This window comes from Protopterus annectens, chromosome 2.part0, assembly GCF_019279795.1.
Source record: "Protopterus annectens isolate FY-2018-M chromosome 2.part0, PAN1.0, whole genome shotgun sequence".
Classification (NCBI taxonomy): Eukaryota; Metazoa; Chordata; order Ceratodontiformes; family Protopteridae; genus Protopterus; species Protopterus annectens.
In genome coordinates, this window is record NC_056728.1 from 532,475,423 (window position 1) to 532,501,236 (window position 25,814).

Below are 25,814 nucleotides of genomic sequence, written 5' to 3' on the forward strand. Positions count from 1 at the left end.
TACACACAACTCTAACCTAAAATTCTTGCCCATACCCATTGCTACAATAAAAAAGCTTTTACTTAAGCTTAAACCCTGTACTCTAGCCCCTGATAATCTACCCCCACACTTCCTGCAGCTAGCTGCAAACTGTATAGCTTATCCCATCAGCATACTCATTAACCAATCAATTAAAGAGTCCCTTGTCCCAGGCATCTGGAAAAAAGCATTCATTCTCCCCTTACACAAAGGTGGCACCAACACAAACACCACAAACTTTTGACCCATAGCTATTCTCTCACCCATCTCTAAAATACTGGAAAAATGCATCCATGCCCAACTCCTCAACCACCTGCTTCAAAATCAAATACTGTCACCCACTCAGCATGGTTTCAGACCAGAGCACAGCACCACTACAGCCCTCCTCTCCTTCCTTGATACAGTTAACTGGGCATGGAATTCTGGTAAAATAATCACTTCTCTTTTCCTCAACTTCTCCAAAGCTTTTGATATCATTTCCTCGTACTATCCTCCTCTCTAAACTATATACCCTCCACATTTCCCCACTTGCCTACAACGGTTCAATAGCTATCTCTCCAATAGGCAGCAATCCACCAAATGGAAACAGTCTTACTCTCCCTTCCTCAATACTTCCACAGGGGCATCCCAAGGCTCCATACTCAGTCCTGTCTTATTTAGCATCTTTATTAACAACTTTCACAACACTCTCTCACAATGCTCAGTAATCCAGTATGCTGATGACTCTACAATAATATGCACTCCAAATTCCAGCTCTGAACTCCAGCAGATCACCCAGAATGCCCTCACCTCTACTGAATCTTGAATGCTTAACAATCATCTTGCCCTAAATCCAAAAAAAAAAACTAAACTAGTAATTTTTACCCCTAAGAAAACAACTCCCTTAGATTAAAAAAACTCTTCAGTATACAAGCCCAAGACAATATCACTATAGAAGTTGTCCCATACACTAAATTACTACGCATTATTTTAGATGAAAACCTAAACTTCAACCTACACATAAACAGTAACATAAAAAAAAACACACCAAAAGCTTGGTATGCTGTACAGGCACCAACACTTTCTTAGCCTCTCTACTAGACAAACCCTTGCAGCTACATTTGTATTACCCTCTCTCCTTTATGGTGCCCCTCTCCTCACTAATAATCCAAAATTCTACAAAATCCAAACTTGATATGTGTTACAACAGAATAGCCAAATTTGCCACCAAGGCCAGATTCTTATCCCACCACTGTAACTCACTGAAACAATTAAGCTGGTTGGAACTCTCCCACCATCTCTCATTCACCCAGCTAACTACAGCACACAAAATAATCTACAGACCCACAGACTGTCCTGCTCTTTCAGCTCTACTTGCCAAATACCAACCCAGCAGGCAACTAAGATCTGAAAATCATCTACTTATAAAAGTGGAAAAGCCCACCTTATTAGCTGGTCAACTGCTCTACTCCTTCACCATCACCATACTATGGAACTCACTTCCTCCTTCTATAAAAAACATGAGCAGCACCACCACCTTCAAACAAATGCTGAACAATCATCTCAACTCTTCCTGGCTATGTACCTGTTCTATAACCTAACCTCTTCCTTCTCCTTGTATTATAACTAAATTTCTATGCTTTTTACTACTAGTGACTGATGATACTTTCTCCATATTTTTTTTCTTTCATCACTTGTTGATACTGGTACAATAATGTTGATTAATTTATCTCCGTTTTTACCACTCTGAATTCATCTGGCAACCAAATAAATTCCTGACATGTATATATTCTGTATATGTTACTGTAACCACTATGTGTAACACTGTTTCTACTTCTGTACTAATTATTGTTTAATTTTTTTTCTGCATCTATGTTCTTGTCGGAGCTTTTGTTACCAGGCTTCCACCAAAAATGGGCTCTTTTAGGCCCAGTGGACTTTCCCTGTAAACAAATGCAATAAATAAATAAATCACTGCAAGAAGGAAGTACAAGGAAATCAGTTCAAAAGAAAGGACAGAATATGGAGAAAGAAACCTGTGTAGTAATTTGGAGGAAGACCTAACAAAACATTATTTCACAGACGTGTTGATTGGGCCTCAATATATTGTTCAAGGCAATGGTACAATAAGTCAGCAAAGGAGAAGACTTTATAGAAATCTGACAAAGATATAAAGTAAATTATAGTTGTCCAGGTGATAGTTGGCACACTTGACAGAACTAACAGACGATAGTGCTTTTTACTTCGACATAGCTCTTTTTCTGTATGTATTACATACAGGACAGCTAAATGACTACTAGAAGATCATATATTTGTTTTATGAATACATTCATTTAGTTAACCTACTACAGCTGTATTGCACAGACTTTAGAATTCACATCGTGTTTCTATGCACCTGATTTTGTTATAATACTCTTTATATTAAAAATAAAAACATTTTATGATGTCTTGCAGTATACTGGCCAGTGAATATGAGTTTAAAGTATGTTTATGCAAGGCATTGCAACTCATATTTTCTGCTTTCATGTTTCTTTAATAGGATTTTTGATGTCTGTGAACACTGGCTGCTCTTGAAGTAAGAGATACGGTGCTGTGTTGATAGGGCTGGATGAATTCCAACTTATGTCTCGGAGGTAATACCAGTACAAATGTATAAACCATGATGTTTTGCAATATTAAGGAAGCCAACTGCTGCCTGTAATTCACAGAATGCCAAACCTGAAATGCCTAGTTTGTTTGATATAGATAAGAATAAGAAATTGAAGTTTAAATCTAATGAGACCAACTAAAAGATAACTAAGGAATCAAAGTCTTAGCCTCAGAACCACAACTATCATAACTGCTTTAAAGCAAGTATCTATTAAAACAAGCAATATTATATTCATCCCTAATATAAACCACTTGCTTGTTTACTCTTCAGTCTCATAGATCCAATGGATGCCTTTACAACAGTGACTTGTCATAAGACAGATAAATAAAATTCAGAGACTGAGATGCACACACACATACACACACACACACACACACACACACACACACACACACACACACACACACACAACAAAGTGCAATCTATCGGACTAAACAAATAATCATTCATAATGATAAATAAATAGTAATTGAATTACACAAAGACTGCATCAGCATTAAGAAGAATGATAAGAAAGCATAAAAATAAAGTTGAAAGAACACCATCTTTATTGTATTACGATTATTTTCGTAATACTATTATGAGCCATATTGTTTACAAAGGATATAAAGATTTCCACCAATACTTATTCTGCTCCACTAAGAGGAAGCTACCATATGCAAGATGAAAAATTAAGTCAGCTATTCCCTAAACGTAATGTTCCCTCATCCCAATATTCACTTTCTTTCCTACAAAATATTTTCTACCTCACTACATGTAAAGAAAGCTTGTCTTATAACTTTTCTTTTTTCTGTTCATTTATTCAGCTTCCCTACTGCCCATCATGTTGGGTAAATTAAGTCTTGTCATAACGTAAGGGCATCTCTGTTATATGTAAACTTTGTCTCATCACAAAGTGATTTCCTTCCCTCTAATCCAATTCTATGAATGCCACAAAGGAAGAAAACATAATTTAGCTCTGGTTTCTTACTGTGTCTGTATTGTGAAATCAGATTTTTGGGGGTATTCATTACTTGATCTATGACATTATATAGGATAGGAAAGATATCTATATCTCAGACCTTCCAATTTTAAGAACATAAGAAAATAATCTGATTAGTCATGTCACTGAAGAATTAAATCATGCTTTAAACTTAGGCACCGACTGCAGTGAGTATTTTTTTTGTATGCATTATGAGTAACAGATGACCAACTTTATCTAGAAGATAGAGCCTAGAACAGCAGTTCTGAGTCTGAACAAAGGCACTCTTTCACTTGTAACATTTAAGTGTGACTTAGACTGCTGCATAAAAGATAGCCTCTAAAACAAGTCAAAGGATGCATCTCCAGTGCCATGGCACAGAACAATAAAGCCCTGATTGTGTCAAAGATGCTCCAAGCTTAATTAGAGATATGGGAATAGGGACGCGATAGGGAAGAACTGTAGTGAGTAGAAGGTACTAGCTTGCTAATATTGGGTAGCGAGAGATGGTTTGGTTATATGTATTGACATCTACCAAAATGCATGTGCATCACATACAGGACAGACATGCTGCGCAGCAGTGTTCTATGTGTTGCAGCACTCATTTACCCCCTGAATCAACATCTGTGGTGCACATAACCAACCAGGGGTGGAGGGAATTAGGATAGTCCATAGGATATGCAGACTGTACTCCTCCTTAACACCCAGTGCTCACTAACAAAGGAGAATGGATGGGCTGATTTTACATAACAATCATGGAACAAATGGGCTGGAGGGTTCTTTTCCTAACTGGAGAATTCAGGCTTTTATCCCTGTAATAGAACAGATTGGCCATGTGGGTACAAGAATCAGGAGCCATTGGCCCACTCCTGTGAGCAGCACCAAGAGGAAAGAAAGAAAAATAAAATAAAATGTGTCAGTACAAAAAAAAATTATACTCTTACCATATATGGTAAAAAAATGTAAGAACTTAAATTACCTTCAGTGCAGGACATAGCAGAGGTACTAACAGTAATTAAACAATGAGCTTGGAATATGATAGATCCTCACTAGATGTTCAACTTTCCACAGCAGGGTTTTAATTTACAAATTAAGTCTACAAAAAATGAGAAAAAATTTAATCTGGCAGGAAACCATGGTGTGGCGTATTAAATCCTCTTCAAGACTTGTCATTTCCTTTCCCCTCACTAACCACATGAATGGTTAACAACAAGGACAGAAAAAAAATTAAACTTAAAAAGTAACTGCAGCAGTACTTTCAAGGGCCTGTCTCCAAAGGCACTTAAAAATCCATGGTGTTGAGTGGGGAAAATAAATAAATAACTAGATAAATGCAATAACATAAAACAAATAATTGTAGGATTAGTTACAGGCCCAGCCTTTTCCTTTCCTTTCCTTTCCTTAATCAAGGACTAGAGAAAACTGCAGTTAACCAGTGGGGAAATAAGTAAAACTATATGATTAGAAATAATAATAATAATAATAATAATAATAATAATAATAATAACAATAACAACCAAGGTCTTATCTGCCTGTGTTTGTGGCAGCTCTAGTGGAAGTAAAATATCCCAGGGTACCTACCAAAACAGAATATAGGTTCTTTATTGATAACACAACTTATATATATTACTTACTTGTATATAATTTACAATTATTTACAATTTTCCTCCACCATAGAATTTCACATTTCTTAAAGATTCCCCACCCCCTTTTTTCTACAACCAAAACCATATTTGTTTAAAAGTTTCAGACAATACCCAATTTGCCACTTAATTTAATTTCATTCAGTATCTCATTCCATATTGTCCATGAAACATAAAACATTTTTTATCAATTTCCTTCACCCATGTTTGTGTTTTGTTGCCATAATACCCATATTTCAGCATTTTCATATTTATATCTTCAGCACTTTTAATATATTTCAGTATCTTATTCTCAAATATTATTGTCCATAATTCCTTTATTCTTAATTTAGAAAAAAACATGTTGTGCTCTTTCAACCTCTCCACAATAATTACACACCCTTTTTTGAATTTTTTATATGGCATGTTAGCTTTCACCAGCAGTTTACATATTGTTAGCATTTCTTTTTTTCATTCCCTTAATGTTTCCATGTATATATATATATATATATATATATATATATATATATATATATATATAAATAAGCATATATGGAAACACTTTATAAGCTCAAATCCTAAAATATAGAATTTTCAGAATGTCAAGTCTATAAAGTCAAACGGAAGGAAATCACGAACCCAGAGATGTTGAATCTGACAATGTCGAACCCGCGGTACAGATAGCATGCTAGGTGAGTGTTGTTTATTTTAGGGTTTTGGGGAGGGATTGTGTGTTTGTGAGTGTGATGGGATGTTTTATGTGTGGGTTAAGGTAGGTAGGTCAGAGTGTGAGTGTGTTAGTGTTGGGAGTAGTGGTGTTTGTATGTTTGTGATGTGTATTTGTGCGGGGGGAATGTGTGGTGCTGGGTTGTCTATATTATGGTGTGTAGTGCAACCTCGGAGTTAGTCTGTATTAATAGGGGTGGGGATGTAGGGTAGGTGTGTGTTTGTTTAATTGTGTGCATGTGTGTTGTATTGCTTTTTGTACAGTGTCGGGAGGTGTGTGTGTTTGTGCTTGTATGTGTTGTGTAGTGTGTGCTGTGTCTTTGCAATTTTGTGGTTTCAGAATTTTGGATTTCACGGTTTTATGGTTTCAGTTATTTAGATTTTCGACTTCATGGTCTTGAGATACTGAAATTCAATATTTCAGTATTTTGAGATTATGAAGTGAATCTGTGTGTATATACATATATATATATATATATATATATATATATATATATATATATATACATGGGTCTGCTTCATATCATTGAAATTTTATTTGACTGAAATTCATTTGACTGAGACCAAAACACTGACAGTTCAAAAGACGGAAAACTCATTTTTTTTCTGAAACTCATAACACTGACACATTAACATAAAAGGTATATATGCCCTTTCCCCACTGTTGTGCAATTTTGGAGTTAGTATATATAGTTGCGGGGTGTGGGGGCAAAGCGCCACACATTGGTGGGTGTGGTGGGCAAAGCGCCCCCCCACATAGTTTAGGTAAATATTGTTTTCTGCAATGAGTTATTCATTGCAGTTATAAATATCCACGTGTATGGTTTAAAATGTATAAAGCATGTGGGGGGGCATACCCAACTATATAAACTAACTCCAGGATTGCACTACAGTGGAGAAAAGGGCATACACCTTTTACTTTAAAGTGTCAGTGTTATGAGTTTTAGTCAAATTAGTTTTCAGTCTTTTGAACTGTCAGTGTCTTGGTCTCAGTCAAATGAATTTCAGTCAAATGAAATTTAGGTCATTTGAAGTAGACACACGCACACGCACACACACACACACACATATATATATATATATATATATATATATATACACACACACACACATATATATATATATATATATATATATATATATATATATATATATATATATGTATGCACACTATTCTTTCATTGCATTACATTACCATTCTTTTCTATTCTTTCCTACATTTTTATACTTAATTTCCATAGAAAAAATGTATTTTGATATTCTTTCATGTCTTCATTTAAAAATAATTCCATCTTTTCCCAGCACTAATTTCTTCCAACAATTCTTATACTTGTCTTTCATAATAACATTTGTTAAATGTTATTCTTTTCTTCCATTCCTACCAATACTTTATAAAGATTTAATGATGCTGCGTGAACAATTGGGTAAATCAGTCCCAGTCCTCCCTCCTCTTCTCTAACATACAAAATCTCCCTCTTCACTGGATTCAACCTGGACCCCCAAATAAATAAAAATAAAATAGATAATAACTATTTAAATGGAATCAGATAAACTCCTGCTAACTATGCTATTTTACCTTAAAGTATTTAAATTACTAAATGCACCTTTTCTTATATGACAATTTTTATGACTTTCAGGGCATACAAATTTCTCTTAATTTCTGTATTATTTTCTTCCTATGCTTTTCTCTATACATATTTATCCAAAATTATATTCCCAATATATCTATAACCTCATTATTAAATTGAGTCCCTTCTATACTATCTAATGAGCCAATGCCATTGCTTTTATATTTATACATAGCCCAAGCATTTTGAAATACTGATGTAATTTTTTGATGCCCTCTTCCATCCATTCCTTATTTTTCTTAACTAATACTAGATCATCTGCATAAGTATGAATTGCTGAACTTTGAATATATTCTGTTATATTGTATCTTGCTGTTTTCAACATTCTATCCGTGTTACTAACAACAATGCCTTGTACCACATTCTATTTTTATCTCTTCACTTCATCACCCATTTAGTATTACTCTAACATTACTATTTTCATATATTGAGATAAATATTTTAATTATTCTATCACTTATACCATAATCTCTTAATATGTTCCATAAAGTATCATATTATATTCTGTCAAATGCTTTACTTATATTTCATACCATACCTTTAGTTTCCACTCCTTTATTTATAACATCATCTGTCACCTCTCTCAGTATTTATAACAAATCTTGGCTTACTTTCCCTTTCTTACCAAAAACATGTCATCAAGTAATTTATCTACACTGTTTCTTAATCTTTTCCCTATTATCCTCATAAATACCTTATAGTTTGTATTATTCAATACTATTGGTCTCCGGTTTCTCATATCCTCTTTTTCTCCATTTCCATATAAATTTCATAATCCCTGTACATATTTCTTTTTCTGCTATACCTTTCATAACCATTCATTTAATACTTCAAGAAAATACATTTTTGCTATTCTTTCATATTATCATATATATAATACTCAACACCATCCATTCCTGTAGCTTTTTCCATATTTATTTATTTTAAAATTACGTTAAGTTCACTCATACTTATATTCTTTTATATATTTCTATTATTCTATTTACTTATTTTTTAACTTTCCATTTCTGCCTTTCTTAACTTTTTTAATGTATTTTCTATAGACTTTCTTATTTCTCCGAGTATGTTTTCTTGTGCATTCACTTTTACTCCTTCAAGATTCTTCAGCTCCTTGTTGTTATCCCATTTTTCCTTACAATCTTATTTAAATATTGTGCAATCTCTTCTTTCTTTCCTTGCAAAAACATCTTTGCTTATATAACAACATATTAATCTTCTTCTGATTCATCTCATATAACTTTTTTCTTTTTCAAAAACACTAATCTTTTTTCTATTACTTCTTTAAACATTTCCTGACTCATTTACTTATATTTTAGTGTTTCCATCCTCTTTCTCATTACTTGATATTCTAAAAAAATATATATTTTTCTTTAAAACTTATGCACCAATGTGTCCAATTTTCATAAAAAATTCTAATATTAACATGATCTTTCCGTAACTGATGCATGTGTTTTCTTTCTTCCCTCCTCATCTAAGTCCTTTTCATTAAGTCTCTTAATACCTTTACCTAATCTTATATAGCCCTCCTTTTCTTGTACTTCTACCTATATAACTAAATGAGCCAAGAAACCTGTTTCCTTTATCCTCAGTACTACTCTTAAGCTGCTAAACATTACAAAATCATCAATTTCTATCTTAATCTCATTTATTTTATAACTCCAGTATTTCTCATCCAATATATGTAACTTTACACTTTTTTATTATTTTATATACCATCCTAACATCACCTCCAACTTTTCTTCTTTTTCTTAAATCGCAGTTGAAATCTCCCATTAATATTGTCTCTAGTCACCCCTACAAAGTTTATTTTTTTGAATATTACTTCTCTTTCCTTCATTGTAATATAAGCATATATTGCAAAAATTTGATACACATATTTTTTCCATCTTACATCTATGACTATTTCTCTACCTAGTTCCACTATAGTATAATCTAAAACATTTGTTGTGGTATTACATAACATTACAATACCTGAACATGTGTCTTTACCCACATTCCAAATAATGCTTCCACCCCTTAATTTTTCTGTTTTCAACCATCCTTTTCTTTTAATATTCTCATGTCTTCAAGTATATATGTGTATCAAGTGATACATACCATTCCAAAACACATATTCTTCTTTTAATATCCTTTATACTATTAACATTAATGGCTAAGAGTTTTAGTTTTTTTTAATACAAATGAATTGTCTCTTTCACCTTTACCCATACCTTTTTTATTTTCTTTCACACCTACACTCATAACTTTCTTTTCCTATCTTTTTACCCTTTTCCCTATAGAATATTTTTTACTTCTCACAATTCTACAGTTCACATATTAATCTTCACTTGTTCCCTCCACCAATTTTCCCCCTTCATTATTTTCATTCTCATTTGCTGTTTTTTTCTTTATTATTATTTTGCACATCTATCCTTTTTTCATATTCTTTTCTACATTCTCTTCTTTGTTATATACATATTCCTGTATTTGTTCTGGTTACTTAGCTTCTATATTTTCTTCACAATCCACCCACGCATGTCCCATTTGTTCATATTTTTAAACATCATATCATACTTTTTGGCTTCATGCCTAAGCTTTCCACAAATAAAACATTTTCTTTTATCACATTTGCTAATCAAGTGATTATCCTTTCCCACAAGAAAAAAACATATTTTCAGTTGACCCCTATATTTAACAAATGTCTATTACCTTCTACATTTATTACACTTGGAAGAAGTATGATTTTTTTTCTTTTTCCATGTTCAAAATTACAATCCCATCCCCCAGACCACAAACCCCTGTCATCAAAAACTTATTAAATGCTCATAACTTCTTTACAAGTAGCCTTTAAATAATCTTTTAATACATCTCTCTCAACTTCAGTTCAAAATTGATCAGGAAATCTTTTTTTAGTATTTCTCTTATATGTTTGTATTATGTAAGAGTGCCATGGATAATATTTTTCTTTACTTTCAAATTGGTCTAAAACATGTTTCTATAAATTGGGCCGAATTCACGAAGGCTTGCACGGAGTCTAAGAGTAGAGTAAGAATCCATGCAGCCAACATGTCCGCCAAGCGATCCAGGAAGAGCCGGTAGGGGCATGTAACAGAGCTCTCAAAACTAGTCTTACATGGACAGGGCTTGGATATGCAAATTACCTCAATTGCAGGCAAAAGCTATGCAAATGAGGTAAATTTGCAATCCAGGAAACCTGAACTTGTCCGAGTAGGAGTAGTGTTATTTGCAGAAATGTACTCAGTTGACAACTGAGTACGGTTCTGCAAATAGCAAAACGGAGTCGTGACAGCTCGACAAAAAGGATGCATTTACAGGAGGAAGCATGCCAATGGCCAAAAATACGGCCATTGGCAATGTGAAGTGATGCAAAATAAAAATAAAATAACTTTTTTTTTTCATCCTTGATCTCCGGGGTTTAACCATAGCGCAGTGCCGCGCAAACGCGCTGCACCGTAAAAACCAAAAAATCAATAATTAAGATCCACAAATATGGATTTTATTGCTGATATGAATTTACAATGCAAGTGAATGGAAGGCTGAAGACAACATGGCGACCGAGTAGAGGTTACTAAGGGGGGAAGCTCAGTCTAAGAGATGTAACCAAGCATTATTAGGCAATCCTATGCAAATGAGGGTTAGGATAGTGAATTGCAAGTTTACATAGCAAATGAGCACAGTCAGTGGAGTGTAGGAGTAGGATAAGGGGAGTAACAGAGTAGAAGATAGGTGACATCACAAGGGGTGCATGTATGAAAGAAGTGAAGCTCATTGGAGCTGAGTGGCATGTGTCAGGTGACATTTACATATCATTGAAAGAGGTGTGTCAACAGGTAGGCTAGGTAAAGTAAAGAAATTGAAGGTGTATGCCATGGATAACACCAAGGTTTTTTGCAGAGCGTACATGCACGCGTGTGAGCGCCAGTAAACCCGAGTAACACAGTGTGCACGTGTGTTAGCGTGTGTGCGCGCATGTAAGCTGGAGTAAGCATATGTAAGGCTGTGTAAACAGTTGTAAGCACGTTTGCCCCAGTGTGCACACGTTTTAACAAGAATAAGCATGTTTTAGTCCATGTAAGCATGTGTGTGTGCGTGTTAGCTGCTGTGTCCGTGTTTGCGCTTGTGTGCACGGTGCTCCCCCCTGAGGTAACAGAAAGGAAAAAGGAAGCACACCAAATAGTAGGAAGTTACCAGGGAGTACTAGCAGAGCTGGCAGGTGAAAACAATCAGAATCAGGCAATTACACAGGCAGTACACTAGCCCAGCCCATCCCAGCACTTAAAACTCTACAAACAACAGCCCATTATGTTTCTCTCAAGAGACACTGCAACACTGCAGTAAGCTAATAGAAGTGAAAACTGAAAAAGCTTTACTGAGACAAAGAAATGTTAGGGGCTGCCATTGCTGTTATAAGGCGACATATGCAACATGCTGAGGGTGGTGATAATGCAAATGCTGCTGGACAACCCACAGTGAGGAGACGGAGAAGAGTGTACAGGCCCAGGGTAACCTACCAGGGGCTACATGAGCTAGAGATAGTGGAGCGCTATAGAGTGGACAGAGATCTCTTGCAGCAAATTATTGAGTTGTGCAGGACATGCCTCACACACAGAACCAATAGAGGGGAACCCATTCCAGTGGAAACCAAGGTATGTGCTGGCCTAAGAATATTAGCAACAGGTACCTTCCAGAGACCAACTGGTGATATGATGGGGATATCACAGGCATCAGCATCCAGGGTACTGAACCAGTTCATGGATGCCATGTAAGCAGATGTCAGTGATCATGTATATTTCCCCAATTCCCTTAAGGAATTGGCCAGCAATATGTGTCTCTTCCAGCAAATAGCAGAATACCCTGAGGTAGTGGTTGCAATAGACTGCACGCACATATGCATCAAAGCACCAGCTGGTGAGCAGGGTAGGGTCTATTCAACCGCAAGGGCTTCCCCTCCATCAACTTCCAGGTCATGTCTGATGCCCAGGGCATAATACTGAATGCGTGTGCTAGCTGCCCTGGAATCTACCATGATTCCCATATCTGGCATCTGACGCAGCTGAACCAGACATTTGCCAATGGGGACATCCCACATGGTCACCTAGTGGGGGATGGTGGCTGATGACACTCATCAGAAATGCACACACACCTGAACAGGAATGCCATAATGAGGCACACGCACAAACACGAAATGTAATCGAGCATGTGTTTGGGCTGCTCAAGTCATGGTTCCGGTGCCTGGACACATCCGGTGGAGCCTTGCAGTACTCACCAACTACATGTACCCAAATTGTCATGGTATGTGCTATGCTACATAATATGATCCTGTGAAAACAGCTGCAGCAGGACCAGCATAGGCCTGGGCCAAACAGCCCCCCACCATTGCCAAGGCCATCACAGGCAGAGCGTGACTCGGAGGAGGAACAACCTGAGCCTGCCCCAGTAGGCAAAAGGAGGCATGCCCAGTATGCTTTGGCCTTGGCAAAGAGGCAACATATAGCACATACACTGGCTCAGTAGGAACCCTGGAAATTATACCTCTCTCTGACTTGCACATATAGTAAAAGGGATGACTAAGTTGACACCACCTGATTCCAAACATGTATAGGGAGTGTAGTATGTGCATCCAACATAGCCAGCCCTGCAGCACCACCTGAGGTATGATTGCCATGTGTTAAGCAATATAAAGCAGTGCTAAACAGCATTTACCACCATGTAATATATGTAAAGAAAATCACACACACCAACTAGCACAACTGTGGTTAATGTTGAGTAATATTGGGCAACGTCCAGCAATGTTGGTTAATACTGAGCAATGTTGGACAAGCTGGGTCTAAGTATATGAAGGTCTATCCAAACACCATTATATTGGGTGACTTCAACTACCCAAACATTGACTGGGAGCAGTACTCAAGGCCCAACACCCTAGCCCAAAGGTTCCTAGAACTTATAAACTCAAATGCTATGGAACTAGTCACCACCCCCACAAGAGGGGATAACATACTGGACCTGGTCATCACCAACATGGGGACTCTATGCTCCATACCAGAGGTATTCCCCTCATTGGTAAGATCGGACCATAAATCAATTCCACTGGATATCCACATCCCGATCCCACCCACAGCCCAGAAAACCACAGTGAAAAACTTCTCAAAAGCTAATGTCACACTTCTCAAAACCGAGGTGGAATCCTTCAAGGCCCCAGGGCCAGTGGAAAGTATGGCTCAAACTGCAGAATCCTTTATAAATGCATTCTATGGACACCTTCAGGAATGCATGGATCATGCTATCCAAAACAAAACCAAGACCCAGTCATCCAAAGTCAGGTGTCCTGCCTGGTGGACCCCAGACATAAATAAGCTGTACAGCAGAAGGAGGATGCTACTACATGACAGAGCAAAATCCCTAAAAGGTAATGCATCTCTGATCAGTACTAGCAAAAAACTACGATCCCTCATAAAATCATCCAAGGCCAGCTTTGAGAGAAAAATTGCACAGGACACTAAAGATAATCACGCGTCCTTCTTTAGTTATGTTAGGAACCTGGGTGGCAACTCCCAGATATGCTCAGAGTTGGTCCAAAATGACAATAAATACACTGAACCCACAGACATTGCCAACATCTAGGCAGACAGGTTCAGTGCAAACTTCTCCCCCCTTCCCCCCCTAAAGAGCAAATATCTATCCCAGCAGAGTACTGCCTCCCTGACATATCAGATGCTCAGGTGAGAGCCACCCTCTCCAAAGCAAAAAACACAGCATCAATGGGACCAGATAGTGTCCCGGGCTGCATTCTACATGAACTCCAAGAAGAGATAAACCCCATCATAAAGCTGTTGTACAATCACAGCCTTACTATAGGATATGTACCCAAAGAATGGCGTACAGCAACAGTAGTCCCACTCCACAAAGTTGGTGCCTCTATGGACCCTGGAAACTATCACCCCATAAGCCTGACTAGCCCGGTCAGCAAAGCTATGGAGATGATCATCATGGAACTCATAAACAAAGACATTGGGGAACTACAGACACTGGATCCTACCCAGTTTGGCTTTGTTAAGGGCAGATCTTGCCTCTTAAATCTGGTCATTTTCTTTGAAACAGTCACCAAGGCCACAACCTACCTGGACCTCGCAAAAGCCTTCGACACAATACCCTACTCGGTCATCATAGATAAGCTCTCCAGCTTAAATATAAACCCCTATGTCATAAGATGGGTTACAAACTGGCTCAAGGACAGAACCCAGATAGTCAGAATTGCTGGAGCCATGTCAGACTCTAAACCAGTTACAAGTGGCGTCCCACAAGGCTCAGTCCTGGGACCTCTTGTGTTTGGCATATATTTTTTGGAGGTACAGGCTAACACGGGAGGACTGTGGCTGACCAGGTTTGCAGATTACTTCAAACTGGGCACCATAATTGACTCTCCAGCTGACACAAGCATCCTCCAAAAGGGTCTCATAGAGACGGATAACAGGTGCCAGAGCCATGGCCTAAAGTTAAACGCTAAAAAGTGTATAGTCATACCCTTTGGCAAAAACAAAGTGCCCACAAATTACCACATAGGTGGGAATCCATTAAGTATGGAAGAAGTAATTAGGGACCTGGGGACCCAAGTTGACAGTTCACCTGTTTATTGTTGATGTCTGGGAGGTTACACTATGTTGGGAATGACAGTAGCTCCTTACGGGGGACGGAGGGGAGACATCTGCACTGAACCTGTTTGCCAGGATGTTGGCAATGTCTGTGGGTTCAGGGTATGTTTAGTCAGTATGCAGTAACTCACAGCATATCAGTGAGTGTCCACACAGGTACCTGAATTAAATGAAGAAGGCCTTGTGAGTGTCTTACGTGTCTGGTGCAATTGCCCGTTAGAAGCGGGCCTGACATAAATACATGAGTGATTGTAGTTGTCTGCTAGTACAGATCACAGATGCCTTCCCTGTCTGGGATTGTGCTCTATCATGTAGTAGCATCCTCCTTTCATTGTATAGCTTATTAATGACCGGGGTCTACCAGACAGGTCCCCTGCCATTGGGGGAGAGAGTTCAGTTGTTATTTGCAATAGCATGATCCATGCAGTCCACTAGGTGTCCATAGAATGTATATGTAAAGGATTCAGCAGTCAGAGCCATACTTACCACTGTCCCAGGGTCTCTGAAGGATCCACCTTGGTTTGGAGAAGTGTGACGTTTGCTTTTGAGAAGTTCACCAAGATTACCCAGGATGGGTGTGTGGACGGGCTATGGATGTCCAGTGAGATGAATGTATGTTCTGACCTTACCAATGAGAGGTATATCTCAGGTGTGGAACATAGATTCCCCATGTTGCTGATGATCATGTCCAATATGTTTTCCCCTCTTGTGGGTGTGGTGACCGGTTGTGCCACAGCATATGAGTGTACAAATAGTAGCAACTGTTGGGTGAGGGTGTTGGGGCCTGAGTTATCCCTAGTCAATGTGTGGGTATTTGAAGTCACCCAATATAATGGTGTTTGGGGAGACCTTCATATTGTCCAGTGTTCCCAGGAAAGCCGAGTGTGGTTCATGAGTTTGGGAGGGTGGTCTGTAGCAGGCAACAAACCAAAAGGCAGATATGCACAATGTTAGGTGCATATGTATGGTCTGTGATGCTTTGTGCAGTGCTACCAACCTGGAGGTATGTGTATCTGTGATGTATACGGATACTCCCCCTATTTGTGTTGGCCATTCTGAGTTTTGTGGTCAGAAAGCATGGCATGAAATATAACCTGGTAGTGCTGGTGTGCATTTGGGAGCCTAAACCAGGTGTCTGTTAGTGCACAGATTTCACTGTTGTCCATACTGAGGAGATTCCTGAGTGGTTGCAATTTGAGGGTAACACATCTGGTGTTGAGCAGCATTACCCTCAGTGTCATGTACTCTGTAATGTCTATGGAGGTGGGTTTGTCTTTTGAGCCCCGCTTAAAAAAGACAGTATGGTGGTGGCAACTACCTTAGCCAGTATTTGAAAGTCCAAGGGAGACAGGTGCAAGCTGTCCATAGGGAGGCTATGTGGCATGTTGAGCATGTCACCCCAGGCTGACAGACACTGTATGCCCTGTGAATGACACCAATATGTTAGCCAACTGTTAAACGTGATCAGTTTGTTGGTATACTGTGGCATCATACTTGGTGAGTGTAAGATGCTAGACAAGGTCAGGGTCATACTGGCCTGGGCTACATGATCAGAGAGTTCTTCTATGTATCATGTCATGTGGTCCAGGGAGGGATGTCTGAGGGTGTATGCACCACCATGGACAATGATGGAGCCAGTCCTGCACTTGCTTTGGAGTGACCTGAATGCATGTGTTATGTTGTGGATCCTGCCACCCGAGAGACAGCTCAAAGTGACTATTCCCTTGTTTGGCCTGGTGAGTGGGACGTCAGTGTGTCTGACAATAAGTGTCACCTATTACAAGTGTATTAGGTGTGTTGTTTAGCCCGAAGGGCAGTGACTGTGTGGCACACTGACATTGTGAACTATGTGATATGTGGGTATTGTAGTGGGGTAGCAGTTGTTTGTGTGTCTGCTTTGGAGGTCTCTGCTGCTTAGGCAGAGTTTATGTAGCGCCTCCGAGTATGTTTATATGTGATAATGTGGTTTGACTGCTGTCGCTATAGGTTTATGTGAGACTGATATGTGGTGTGTGTGGTTACCTTCACCACCTGATAGACTATGCCAGTCATGGGTCGAGAGAGCTCAGCCTCCTGTATGTCAATATTGTTGCATCTCTCACATATATCTTGAGTTTGTTGGGAGGAGGAGAAGGTTGTCTGTGTACATGAGGCAGATGTGACATTGTGTCAAAACCACAATATTCACTAGCTGGACTGGAGAGTACACACAAAACCGACCCCTGGACATGCCAGGATATTATGATGACATACTCCGTAGCCTGATCGCAAAGGATCAGTAGGGTGTTAAGTGTGTAAAAGAGTATAACAGGGATTAGTGCTCAGGTTTGTTGGTGTTTTGTAAAGAGTAGCTGAGAAGGATTCCAGACTGAATCATGACACCTCCTTCAGCTATGTCATAAATAGCAATGTACACTCATATATGTCCTGAGTCAGGGCCAACTGTACCTGACTAACAATGCCGACATCCTGTCAGACAGGCCCATATAGACATACCCACCTCCCACTGACCATAGTCCCAGTCATCATACCAGGAGATATCACATGTAAAATGGCTGAACAGCTCCCCCGAAGCCAAAAGCATGGCAGCAATTGGATTACATTGTTTCCCAATATGTGTCATGCATGAACTACAGAACAAACAGACCCTGCACCTACACAGTCTGTTGAGCCTCACCCTCTCCACAGGATCTGGAACCGTTGAATGTGTTACAGCAACATATGGCACTCCCAACAAGTGTAGGTGCACAACACACCAAGGGAAGTATAGCCCAGTAAGCCTATGAAGTCTGATCTGCAAGGCCATGGAGTCCATCATGGTTGAAGTCATACACAGAGCTATTGGAAGCTGACAAACACACAACCCTACCAACTGTGGTATGTTCATGTGCAGATCATGGTTCCCAAACATGCTAGACTGTTTGCAAGGTAGACACCCAGGACATACATCACTGAACAGAGCTACACATGTCCCACATAGACTTTGAATAGCACTTTATCAACACCCCTGACACATGTCGTATCCACAAAACCAACAATCCTTGCATAAATATGTGTTGACATATGAAGGAATGTCAATGTGTCCACAGAAAGATCACACAAGGTAAGAATTATGGGGTCCTGTTCAAGCTGTTGACACTTGCCGACTCACATGGCTCATTCCTGGGATTGCATAAAACAAAGTGTACACACATTACCATGTCTAGTCTGATGATATCAGCATCCTACAAATATAGCAGGAGAATAAAACCCACCCAGTAAAGCATATATCGTGCCATGTTAATGTGTATGTCTCTGGCATCATAACATAATTAGGTAGGGGTTTGAATCCTGCAAACGCTGACAGTGTGTGTGTGGGGGGTAAGTGTATGTGTGTGATTTCCTGTGAGAGGAGTGCCCTTTTTGGAGACTGGGAAAACACATTAAAATAAGGTACATTCTTCTTTGGAAAGTCTGATGATCTCAGCATCCTACAAACATAGCAGGAGAACAAAAACCACCCAGTAAAGCATATAGTGCGCCGTGTTAATGCGTATGTCTCTAGTATCATAACATAATTAGGGAGAGGTTTGAATCCTGCAAACACTGACTTTGTGTGTGTGGGAGGGGTGTATGTGTGTGATTTCCTTTGAGAGGAGTGCTCTTTCTGGAGACTGTGAAAACAAATTAAAAGAGGTGCATTCCTCTTTGGAAAGACTGATGATGTCAGCATCCTACAAATATAGCAGTAGAATAGAAGCCCCTCAGTAAAGCATATAGTGTGCTGTGTTAATGCGTATGTCTCTAGTATCATAACATGGTTAGGTAGGGGTTTGAATCCTGAAAATGCTGACAGTGTGTGTTTGTGGGGGTGTGTGTGATTTCCTTTGAGAGGAGTGCCCTTTTTCGAGACTGGGAAAACAAATTAAAAGATGTACATTCCTTTTTGGAAAGACTGATGACGTCAGCATCTTACAAATATAGCAGGAGAATAGAAACCATCCAGTAAAGCATATAGCGCGCCGTGGTAATGCATATGTCTTTAGTATCATAGCATAGTTAGGTAGGGGTTTGAATCCTGCAAACCCTGACAGTGTGTGTTGGTGGGGGGGTGTGTATGTGTATGATTTCCTTTGAGAGGGGTGCCCTTTTTTGGAGACTGGGAAAACAAATTAAAAGAGGTACATTCCTCTTTGGAAAGACTGATGATGTCAGCATCCTGCAAATATAGCAGGAGTGAAGAAGCCACCCAGCAAAGCATATAGCGTGCCGTGTTAATGCATATGTCTCTAGTATCATAACATAGTTAGGTAAGGGTTTGAATCCTGCAATTGCTGTGTGTGTGACACAGTTGGTCAATGCAGTGTGGGTTTTGCTTTGACTATGGTATGACATATCATGATTAAAACAGTATGTGCATTGCACGCATCAGGTATCTGCGTGGCAAATAAATATGTGTACATGTGACCTCAATCAGTACATAGGTGTGAAGCCTGCATACTGCATGAATACATTTGTTTCCTTTGACAGATTGTGCCACTGCTTCTCAGATCGTAGGTCACATATGTATGTATGTGACAAGCCCGGCCACTGTATTGAAATGTGTCCAAGTTCAGCTGTGCCACACACACCCATGACAGTTACTATAGAGTAGTGTGAGTGAGGGTACATGCCTGGGGTATATGTCAGACATGTTCATACACAACAACGACTGGAAATAATGGACAGTCATTATAGGTGTACAACAGCCCTGTGGATATGCAGTCAGGCCCCTAATGTCTTATGTGACACACCGAGGGACTCCACAATACCTATGGATATGTGGATACCAAGGGACAGATGACATAACACGTGGCTGTATGTACACATTGTTACCCAACATACATGTTGAGGGCTACCACCTATGTGGTACTGTCGGGATAGTATGTATAGCAAATGTGGGTGACTATGCCATAGTCGGCTTACTGCTATACAGCATGTGTTGGACAACAGGTATCTGTCTGTATGATACCCTTGTGTAGGATATGCGTCCCATCCAGGGAATGCATTGTAGGCCAAAGCATGCATTTCCAGATTTGGATGGACATATCCCTAGTGTGTTTGCATGTACCTAAGAGGGCTATATGCCAAACAGGTGTGGTCCCAGGAATGGGTGGCGGTCAATACCACTGGTCACTGTTTTAGTATAGTACCGGAAGGATCCAACTGTTACTGAGTTCCCTACAACTGTGTGTCATTTGTCAGGACATCATCTAATGATTGGTTATAGTCATGCTGTTGAGGTTGGGTACACTACCAGACTGAAAATCATTGACAGGTATCTACAGTATCGCCCACAGCATACTGCCAACACATGTCATACACACATGTGTACCCATGTTAGTACATATCTGTAGTAAAATGCATACTGGCCATCGAAAGATACTATGAGATGTTAACAATGTGTACAACAGGGTATGTCACACATCCCATGTGTCCACTATGCACGTACATGCAGACAGTGCACATCCACCATGTTCACAGATGTACACCTGCTAATCTGTAATGCACACACCACAGACATACTGTTCACTCACTAACACATGCTGGCAACACTGTACACTTCAGCCAAGTGGCACATGGGTGGACAATACATACTTAGACCTAACACTGGTGTAAACAATGCTATATTGACAATCAGAGCTGTGATGCATAATGCCTGCTCAGATATACCTACAAGGATATCATTACACTTTCCTGTTGAAAACTTGCTAATATTGCTACATTGCTATAATGTCACCCTGTGCATCAGAACCATGTTAGCCTGTTCCTGCATCAGTGTTACAGATGACAGGAGGTGGCATAGGTGTCATCATATGCACAGGATGTGTTGTTGGTTTGCCAGAGCCCGACATTGACCCATCCAATCGACATGTCTGTGTGTGTGTGTGTGGGGGGGACAACAGTACAGCTTGGGCCAATGTTGATGTAATGTGTGTGTGTATGTGTGAGCCCTAGTTGTTTGATTAATGTGTGTGTGTATGCATGCACACAGCTTCACCATGTGGCTGCCATATATGGGAGGTTGTGGGACAGCCACAGACTGTACCTGCTATGCTGTACAGATCACTGTCTCTGGGCACGGACACGGTACCTGTGCCTGGCAGGGGTGCTATGTGCAGTATCGGGTACCAACCCTGACTGGGTACTATCATCAGAGGCAGAGGTATGATGACTGGACCCATGTCCCTGCTGGGACTGGCCAGAGCCACGTGCATGTGGTCTATTAGGATGGTCAATAGACAGGCCAGCCCCAGCATTGCTGGGGCTGGTACTGCCACTACGGGAGCGGCTGTGATCTGTGTGCCGTCTGCGTCAACTGCCAGCTGTTGCTGTTGCTGGCATGTGTCCGCATCGACATTTCACCCATCCCGCACGGTCCTGGCTCATGGAAGACACATTGTGGAGGGCGTCTATTGTCTCCCCCCAATGTCTATCAATGACCTCAGTGTAATTCCGGATGGCACCGGCAAGGTCACAGATGCTGTCATTGATAGCGGTGTAATTGGCCCTCTGTGCCCTTAGTCCCTGTCTGGTGTACCATTCCATACGTGCCTGTGCCTGCATTACAGCCTGGAACATACTGGAGGTTGTAATACCTCTGGGGGCACATCTGCCAGGGGCAATACAACCAGTGGTGCTCCCCCGAGAACCCCTGGACATCCCCCTATGTGGTACCATTCCAGGAATCCGGCTATGACTGCTGTGAGGGGATGCAAGTGCCATGGGTACCACACACTCCTGGTCAATGCTAACTGTATGCTGTCCCTCAGCTAAGGCCATTGGTGATGAGGGATGTATCGGCAGTATGAGTGTGCGCATAGATGGGGTTGAACGCTGTGTACTGTTGATTGGTGGGCCAACAACAGACCCTGTCAAACCTTCCTGCGCCAAACTACATGTCTCATCATCTCCACTATTAGTGGCAGTGACTTCAGGTTCCCTGCTGCTTTCAGCCACCCCAAACTCAGCTCCTATGAGGGGAAGACAGGAAACACACTTTACAATCTGTACATGATGTTAGCACACATGCACACATGCACACATGAACACATGCACACATGCACACATGAACACATGCACACATGCACACATGCACACATGCACACATGAACACATGCACGCATGCACGCATGCACACATGAACACATGCACACATGAACACATGAACACATGCGCACATGAACACATGCACACATGCACACATGAACACATGAATACATGCACACACGAACACATGCACGCATGCACAGAAATACACTCCTCATACAGCACATACACTGAAGTCCCACTCACCAGACTGAACAAGGAAAAGGTCACAGTAAGCTGCCTGTCGGGAGCTAGAATCCGCCACATAACACAAGCACTCAGGTCACTCCACAGCAAGTACAAATATGACTCAGTCATTGTACATGCCGGTGTGAACAACCTGAGACGTACCTCCCTGGACTACATGAAAAGAGACATAGAGGAGCTCTCTGATTATGTAGCCCAGGTCGGTATGACCCTGACCCTGAGCAGCATCTTACCCTCACCAAGAATGATGCCACAGTACAAAGACAAAATGATCAGTTTTAACAATTGGCTTAATTACTGGTGTCATTCTAAAGGGATCCAATGTCTGTCTGCTTGGGATGACATGCTTGACAAGCCACGCTGCTTCACAAGGGATGGCTTGCACCTGTCACCCCTGGGCTTCCGGATATTGGCCAAGGCTCTTGCCACCCCCATAGTGCTTTTTTTAGGCAAGGCTCAAATGACAAACCTACCTCCCTAGAAAACACAAGTGGAAAAAAACTAAGGGTAATGCTGCTCAATGCCTGAAGTCTAAACCTCAAGATGCACGCCCTCGAAGCCCTCCTCAGTATAGAGAACATTGATGTCTGTGCAGTGACTGAAACCTGGTTCAAGGCTCCTGAGAGCACCCCAGCACTATCAGGTTTTACCTCATATCATGCTTTCCGGCCCCAAAACTTGGACCGAACCACAAAAGGAGGGGGAGTATCCATTTTCATCAAAGATACCCACACCTCCAGGTTAGTGGCAATGCACGAAGCATCGGAGACTATCCAGGTGCAACTAACCATAGGCAAAACTGCCTTACAGTTTGTAGCATGCCACAGACCAACCTCTCAAACTCAGGAACCCCACACAGCCTTCCTAAAGACACTGGAGAGTATGAATGTCTCTCCAAATACCATCATTTTGGGAGACTTCAACTACTCAAACATAGACTGGGAACATTACTCAAGCCCCAACACCCTAGCCCAAAGGTTCCTAGAATTCATAAACTCAAATGCAATGGAACAACTAGTCACCATTCCCACAAAAGGAGACAATATACTAGACCTGATCATCACAAACATGGGGACAAAATGCTCCACACCGGAAGTATATCCCTCTTTGGTAAGATCAGACCATAAATTCATCTCACTGGAAATCCACATCCCGCCCCCACCCCCTGCACAAAAGACCACAGTGAAGAACTTCTCAAAAGCAAACTTCACACTTCTTAAACTGAAGTGGTATCCTTCAAGGCTCCTGGGCCAGTGGAAACCACAAGCCACACTGCTGAATCCTTTGCAAATGCCTTCTATGGGCACCTTCAAGAATGCATGGATCATGCAATCCCAAATAAAACCAAGACCCATTCCCCCAAAGGCAGGTGCCCGGTCTGGTGGACCCCAGCCATAAACAAACTTTACAACAGGAGGAGGAAGCTACTACATGGCAGAGCAAAATCCCTAAAAGGGAAGGCATCTCTGATCAGTACTAGCAAAAAACTACGATCACTCATAAAATCATCCAAGGCCAACTTTGAGAGAAAAATCGCAAAAGACACAAAAGACAATCACAAGGCCTTCTTTAGCTATGTTAGAAACCTGGGTGGAAACTCCCAGATATGCTCAGAGTTAGTCCAAAATGACACAAAATACACTGAACCCACTGACATTGCCAACATTCTGGCCGACAGATTCAGTGCAAATTTCTCCTCCCCCTCCCCCCCAAAAGGAGAAATAACTATCCCAGCAGAGTGTAGCCTCCCTAACATCTCAGATGCCCAAGTGAGAGCCACCCTCTCTAAAGCTAAAAACACAGCATCAATGGGACCGGATGGTGTCCCGGGCTGTGTGCTACATGAACTCCAAGAGGAACTAAACCCACACATAAGGCTGCTGTTTAATCTTAGCCTTACTACAGGATATGTACCCAAAGAGTGGCGTATGGCAACAGTGGTCCCACTTCACAAAGGCAGTGCTTATACGGACCCTGGAAATTACCGCCCCATAAGCTTGACGAGCCTGGTCTGCAAAGCTATGGAGAGGATCATTATGGAACTCATAAACAAAGACATTGGGGACCTACAGACATTGGATCCTACCCAATTTGGCTTTGTCAAGGGCAGATCCTGCCTTTTGAACTTGGTTGACTTTTTTGAAACAGTCACTAACGCCATTGATGAGGGTAAGGCAGTTCACACAGCCTACCTTGACCTTGCAAAAGCCTTTGACACAATACCCCACTCGGGCATCATAGACAAACTCACCAGCTTAAATGTAAACCCATATGTCACAAGGTGGGTTGCAAACTGGCTCAAGGAAAGAACCCACAGGGTCAGAGTTGCTGGAGCTATGTCAGACTCTAAGCCAGTCACAAGCGGTGTCCCACAGGGCTCAGTCCTGGGACCCCTCTTGTTCGGCATTTATTTTTCTGAGGTACAGGCAAACATAGGAGGATTGTGGCTGACAAAGTTCACAGATGACTGCAAACTGGGCGCCATAATTGATACTCCAGCGGACACAAACATCCTTCAGAGAGGCCTCATAGAAACGGATAATTGGTGCCAGAGCCATGGCCTTAAGCTGAACGCCAAGAAATGTATAGTCATACCCTTTGGGAAAAACAAGGTACCGACAAATTACCACATAGGTGGTAATCCATTAAGTACGGAAGAGGTAATCAGGGACCTCAGGACCCAGGTTGACAGTAACCTCTCATTTGACTCTCACATTGCCAAAGTGGTTAGGAAGACCTTCTATATTGCCCACCTTATCATGAAGGGTTTCACATCTAGATCAAGAGAGGTCACTGTGCCCCTGTACTCTTCTCTTATCAGGCCAATGATTGAGTACAATGCCCCATTTGGGATGTATCTCACCCGACACCTGCAGCAGTTGGAAAGACCCCAAAAGTTCCTCACCAAGAGGATAAAGGGTCTTAAACATATGTCATATACTGCCCGACTGAAAAAACTCCAGCTCTATTCAGTCGCATACCGCCTACTCAGAGGTGATCTGTGCCTGACGTACAAGGCCATGTCCAATCCAGAATTAATGGACATGGTCCACCTCAGAAAATCCAAATCCATCAGAGCCATGAGAACAAGAGACTTAAACCTCAACACAGAAATAAATAGGACGTGCTGGAGGGACAGATTCATAACCCAGAGGTTTCCTACACTCTGGAACAGAATCCCAGTCCATGTTAGGCAGAGCCCCTCCCTGACTCTATTCAAGAGAAATCTCGACGAGTGGATGGGAGATCGTAGGTTTACCCTGGGTG